Source organism: Sciurus carolinensis, chromosome 5 (assembly GCF_902686445.1).
Source record: "Sciurus carolinensis chromosome 5, mSciCar1.2, whole genome shotgun sequence".
Taxonomy (NCBI): Eukaryota; Metazoa; Chordata; class Mammalia; order Rodentia; family Sciuridae; genus Sciurus; species Sciurus carolinensis.
Window position 1 is genome coordinate 41,272,254 of NC_062217.1, and position 6,493 is coordinate 41,278,746.

At 42.9% G+C, this 6,493-nt stretch overlaps 1 pseudogene; it reads right to left on the minus strand.

Annotated features, from left to right (window-relative positions):
- Positions 1-5,299: 5,299 nt before the first annotated feature.
- On the minus strand, positions 5,300-5,752 carry LOC124984377 (RING finger protein 11-like; annotated as a pseudogene).
- Between the last annotated feature and the right edge of the window lie 741 nt (positions 5,753-6,493).

Here is a 6,493-nt window from a genome sequence, read left to right on the forward strand (position 1 = left end):
CATGGGCTTAGCGTAGATGGCCTTTACAATGTTAAGGAATCTTCCCACTATCCCTATTTTTTCTAGTGTTTTGAGCATGAAGGGGTGCTGTATTTTATCAAATGCTTTTTCTGCATCTATTGAAATAATCATGTGATTCTTGACTTTAAGTCTATTGATATGGTGAATGACATTTATTGATTTCCTGATGCTGAACCAACCTTGCATCCCTGGGATGAAACCCACTTGATCGTGGTGCACTATCTTTTTAATATGTTTTTGTATGTGATTTGCTAAAATTTTGTTGAGAATTTTTGCATCGATGTTCATTAAGGATATTGGTCTGAAATTTTCTTTCCTTGATGTGTCTCTGTCTGGTTTAGGAATCAGGGTAATATTGGCTTCATAGAATGAGTTTGGGAGAGTTCCCTCCTCTTCTATTTTCTGGAATACTTTGAGAAGTATTGGAATGAGCTCTTCTTTAAAAGTTTTGTAGAACTCGGCTGAGAACCCATCTGGTCCTGGACTTTTCTTTGTTGGAAGGCTTTTGATGACTTCTTCTATTTCATTACTTGAAATTGGTCTATTTAAATTGTGTATGTCCTCCTCGTTCAGTTTAGGCAATTCATATGTCTCTAGAAACCTGTTGATGTCTTCGAAATTTTCTATTTTGTTGGAGTATAGATTTTCAAAATAGCTTCTAATTATGTTTTGTATTTCAGTCGTGTCTGTTGTGATATTTCCTTGTTCAGTCCGAATTTTAGTGATTTGGGTTTTCTCTCGTCTTCTCTTTGTTAGTGTGGCTAAAGGTTTATCAATTTTGTTTATTTTTTCGAAGAACCAACTATTTATTTTGTCAATTTTTTGTATTGTTTCTTTCATTTCAATTTCGTTGATTTCAGCTCTGAGTTTAACTATTTCCTGTCTTCTATTACTTTTGGTGTTGGTCTGTTCTTCTTTTTCTAGGGCTTTGAGCTGTAGTGTTAGGTCATTTATTTTTTGAGTTTTACTTCTTTTATTAAATGTGCTCCATGAAATAAATCTTCCTCTAAGTACTGCTTTCATAGTGTCCCAGAGATTTTGATATGATGTTTCTTTGTTCTCGTTTACCTCTAAGAATTTTTTAATTTCCTTCCTAATATCTTCTGTTATCCATTCATCATATAGTAGCATATTGTTTAATCTCCAGGTGTTGGAGTAGTTTCTGTTTTTTACTCTTTCATTAATTTGTAACTTCAATCCATTATGATCTGATAGAATACAAGGTAGTGTCTCTATCTTCTTGTATTTGCTGACATTAGCTTTGTGGAATAATATATGGTCTATTTTAGAGAAGGATCCATGTGCTGCTGATAAGAAAGTGTATTCGCTCTTGGTTGGATGGTATATTCTATAAATGTCTGTTAAGTCTAAATTATTGATTGTGTTATTGAGATCTATGGTTTCTTTGTTCAATTTTTGTTTGGAAGATCTGTCCAGTGGTGAAAGAGGCGTGTTAAAATCACCTAGTATTATTGTGTTATGGTCTATTTGGTTTCTAAAATTGAGAAGGATTTGTTTAACATACATGGATGAGCCACTGTTTGGGGCATAGATGTTTATGATTGTTATATCTTGCTGATTTATGCTTCCCTTAAGCAGTATGAAATGTCCTTCTTTATCCCTTCTGACTAACATTGGCTTGAAGTCCACATTATCTGAAATGAGGATGATACTCCAGCTTTTTTGCTGAGTCCATGTGCATGGTATGTTTTTCCCCATCCTTTCACCTTTGGTCTATGGGCATCTCTTTCTATGAGGTGAGTCTCTTGCAGGCAACATATTGTTGGATCTTTCTTTTTAATCCAATCTGCCAGTCTATGTCTTTTGATTGATGAATTCAGGCCATTAACATTCAGGGTTATTATTGAGATATGATTTGTATTCCCAGTCATTTGGTTCATATTTAAAATTTTTGACACATCTTGGTTCCTCCTTTATTTGACAGTTCCTTTAGGATAATTCCTCCCTTTGCTGATTTGCTTCTTTTTTTTTATCTCTTCCTCATGAAATATTTTGCTGAGAATGTTCTGTAATGCTGGCTTTCTTTTTGTAAATTCTTTTAGCTTTTGTTTATCATGGAATGATTTTATTTCATCGTCAAATTTGAAGGTAAGTTTTGCTGGGTATAAGATTCTTGGTTGGCATCCATTTTCTTTCAGAGCTTGAAAAATGTTGTTCCAGGCCCTTCTAGCTTTTAGAGTCTGGATTGAAAATTCTGCTGATATCCGTATTGGCTTCCCCCTGAATGTAATTTGGTTCTTTTCTCTCACAGCCTTTAAAATTCTGTCTTTATTTTGTATGTTAGGTATTTTCATTATAATGTGCCTTGGTGTGGGTCTGTTGTAATTTTTTGTATTTGGAATCCTATAAGCCTCTTGGACTTGATTTTCCATTTCATTCTTCAGATTTGGGAAATTTTCTGATATTATTTCTTCAAATAGATTGCTCATTCCTTTGGTTTGTTTCTCTAAGTCTTCCTCAATCCCAATAATTCTCAAATTTGGCCTTTTCATGATATCCCATAGTTCTTGGAGATTCTGTTCATGATTTCTCACCATCTTCTCTGTTTGTTCAACTTTGTTTTCGAGGTTAAATATTTTGTCTTCAATATCTGAAGTTCTGTCTTCCAGCTGTTCTATCCTATTGGTTATGCTTTCTACGGAGTTCTTAATTTGGTTTATTGTTTCCTTCATTTCAAGGATTTCTGTTTGGTTTTTTTTCAATATCTCTAACTCTCTATTGAAATGATCTTTTGCTTCCTGAATTTGCTCTGTTAACTGTCGATTGGTGCGATTGTTCAATGCCTGCATTTGCTCTTTCATCTCATCGTTTGCTTCCCTAATCATTTTAATTATGTACATTCTGAACTCCCTTTCTTTCATTTCTTCTGCCATGCTGTCATTGGATTTTATTGATGTAACATCTAGATTTGTTTGGGGCATTTTCTTCCCTTGTTTTCTCATATTGTTCAGGAATCAGTGAGTCATTAAGATATTGCAGATTTCCTCTATCAACTTATAACGTCCCTGAAGATTGCTAGTATATCCCCTCTTATCCTTCAGTAGCCTGAAGTCTTGGAGGAGATTGATAATGCAGAGCTCCACGAAGAAGCTGCCTCGCTAGGGGTGGTGACCCTCAGGTGGTGTATATTCCCTGCTAGTGGGCAGAGGTGCCTCCACTTGTTGACCAATGGTCATCCAATGGGGAACTAGACTGCGGGCTGAGGCAAGGCCTGTTTGTGCCTGTGTCTCTGGTTTTACCGTCCCTGTGGGAAAACCTCCCCGGGTCGGGAAGACTCACTCGGTGGGGACGTCTCGCTGGTCAGTTGCCCTCCTAGAGGTTCCCCTCAATCTACAACTACCACCTGGGCTGGGCTGTCTTCCTCTGCAACGATCCCAGGGGCCCGGACCTACGTCCTGGGCCTGGGAGCCTCACCCTTCACAGGCGAGTCTCCTTAGGCTGCCTCTCCCAGAGAATCTGCCCGCCGCCCTGGAAACTTCGCTCCGCCCCAGGCGTGTCTCTGTGCGGCTCTTCCAGCAAGAAGCCACCTAGCTCCTGGGACCCTGCTCTGCACCAATCGCCTGGCTATGCAGCCCCTCCTCTGAGCCACCACCTGGAGCCCTGTACAATAGCTCCAAGACCCAGAGACCCGCCACACACCACCTCCTCCGGACAGCCGCCCGGTTTCCGACGCAGTCACTAGGAGTCCAAACAACTCACTTCGGGTCTCCTCCTCCCACCAACCACCCGTAGCCCTAGGCAGTCACTCCAAGTCCAAGTGACCCGCCCTGTTCTTCCTCCTCCTCCTTGGGGTCGCCCCCCGGGTATTCAGGAGCGGTGGCTCCGAGACCAAGTGACTCACCACGCTCCTCCTCCAGGCAGGCCACCGGTGTTCAGGAGCGGTCGCTTTTAGTCCAATCAACTCACCACTCGCCTCCTCCTCTGGCAACCACCTGTGGCTCTGATGCAGTCACTCCTAGACCAAGCGTCCCACTGCTCTCCTCCTCCAGGCAGGCCACCAGTGTTCTGAAGCAGTTGTTCTGAGTTCAAACAGCTTGCCATGCAGCTCCTCCTCTGGCAACCGCCTGTGGCTCTGATGCAGTCACTCCTAGACCAAGCGACCCGCGGGGCTTCTCCTCTTCCTCCGGGCAACCCCCCCGGTGTTCAAAAGCGGTCGTTCCGGGTCTAAACAGCTCGCCACGCAGCTCCTCCCCAGGCAGCCGCCCGGAGCCCCGGTGGCTGCTCGAGTCCAAGCGCTATGCTGAGCCGCCTCCTCTACGATGATCCCAGTTGTCCGTGTTTACCGCTCCAGGGGGGGGAGGGGCGTCTCGCCGAGCAACTCCACTTCACAAATTCCCTGTGTTCCGGGGCTACCGCCCCATCCGGGACGCCTCCCCAACAGGAGAGACTCACCCGGTGGCTTTGAGTTGGTCCCAAGTCTCTCACTATCTCCTCTTTTGAATCTTGCGTCCTGGAGCAACGTGAAATGCAGCCGCCCTCTAGTCCGCCATCTTGGCCCCTCACTATGTCTTCATAAGGCTTTCTCTGTGTGGAAGCTGGGGGCATCCCCACTGTTTCTCTGCCTATCCAAATTTCTTAAATCACTCAGTCAAATTGGTTTAGGACCCACCTTAATGGCTGCCTATCCAAATTTCTTTATATCACTTGTCAGGGGCAGGCTCTGAGGGCCCCAGAGCCGCACCGTGGCCTGATCTCTAAGATGGCGCCTGGCCTACATTTTTTAAAAAGACCTAAGGCAATGAATTCCTTCTACAATGGGGAAAAAGAGAGAAAGAATTGTGCAAACAAACTTACAGCTACATTTTTGTGTGCTGGTGTTATAAAATGTAGTTTTTAATAAAACCACAATCCAAACACCAATAACTTCAGAAAAGAATTTAGGTGGAGAAAAGAAAGTTATTTCATTAGGAAAAATAATCACTATCTTTTTCCGAATCTTCAACACACACTGTTTAAACATAGTGGCTGTAACACTTTACACAATTCCTGTGTACTGGAGCAATAACAAGATCTAAATACAATTTTATTTTTAAACACTGAGTCAAGGCTTTACATAAAAATACCATACTATGCCCCCCGGCACCCAAATTTCTAAAATATCACATACTTTCCTCAACATCTGCAGTCATCCAGGAATTTTTAGGAAAATTTTATGCATGATCTCAATTCCTAATCCCTGGTTCTTTGGGTTCAGTGCCTAAAAATCAAAACCACCAAAATATGATGGTTCACTTGAAGTCAGATGAGAGACCCTGGCTCAGTTAGTCTCACAGGATGGAAGCAGGGCTGCACCAACTGGCTCTACGCAGGAGGGGCACATGAAGAACCTCATCAACCAGCTGTCTACACAGCCAGGTGACAGATGTACATATGTGGCAGAAATTGAACTGGGTCCCCATAAACAAAGTTCATCACACAGATCACACATTCCAGGATCATTTCTCCTGATCCATCCTTTGCAGGTCATTCGCTCCTTTGGGCAGATGTTATAGTAGGCCTGTTATTTGCACTGTCCAGATTCCTTCCTCTTCAGTTTGCTGAGCTGCTAACTACATCTGGCCAGGTGTCGAGTGATAAACTGGAACTGGAACTTGTACCTCCTGATACGCCTGGTCCCCTCTCTGAAGCAAGCCAGTTTGAACTGAGACTCATGAAGCAGGGGGAGGTCACCTGAGATGGGGGATCTAAGATCGTTCCCCATCTTCAGGGGCTGTGGCATGTGATCTGGGGAAGAAAGAAAGCAGTGACAGTGAGATGGATTGGATGGCAGTCCGGGGCTCCCACTATAGCTCCACTCATGCTGCCCCTGGGTAGGGGCTCAAGGCCCTGCTACAGACTCTGCTGGGGTCCTGGAGGTTACCTCCCTTGAGGTGACTATGGGGTAGATGGGGGACCAAACCCCAGATCTCCACCCTACCCCTGGGGGTAGCTGCAGTCACTGAGCTTCTGAGCCTAATCCAGGTCACTGTCACCACTGTCACCTCTGCCTCATCTACTGCTGCTGAAGCCCAAACTGGTGGTCTAATCCCCTAGTTTAAAATTTTTTGATGTGCTGCAGTTAGACCTAAACAAATAATTATGGATGCAGTAGTTTCCCCATAGTGAATGCTTCTACTGTGCTCTCAAGGAATATGGTGTATATCAACCCTTATCAAAAGGATGGTATAAAAATCACAAGTTTCATCTAAACACGAAGTGAACATTAATCAAAATTTTATTTAGCCCATTCATTAAGGAGGGAACCAGTAAGATGTTATAAGCAGTTCAAAAAAAAATTCAAATAACCACATGCATACAGGCAGATAAGGACTGCTGAGATGAATTTCCAAATAGATGCATAACTGGACAAGGCAATGATAAGTTGCGTTCCATTATACATAATTTATTTGCATTTCTTAAGATAAGGATCACTAATTTTCTACAACTGATAGAGTTCTCGCATAGCTCAAAG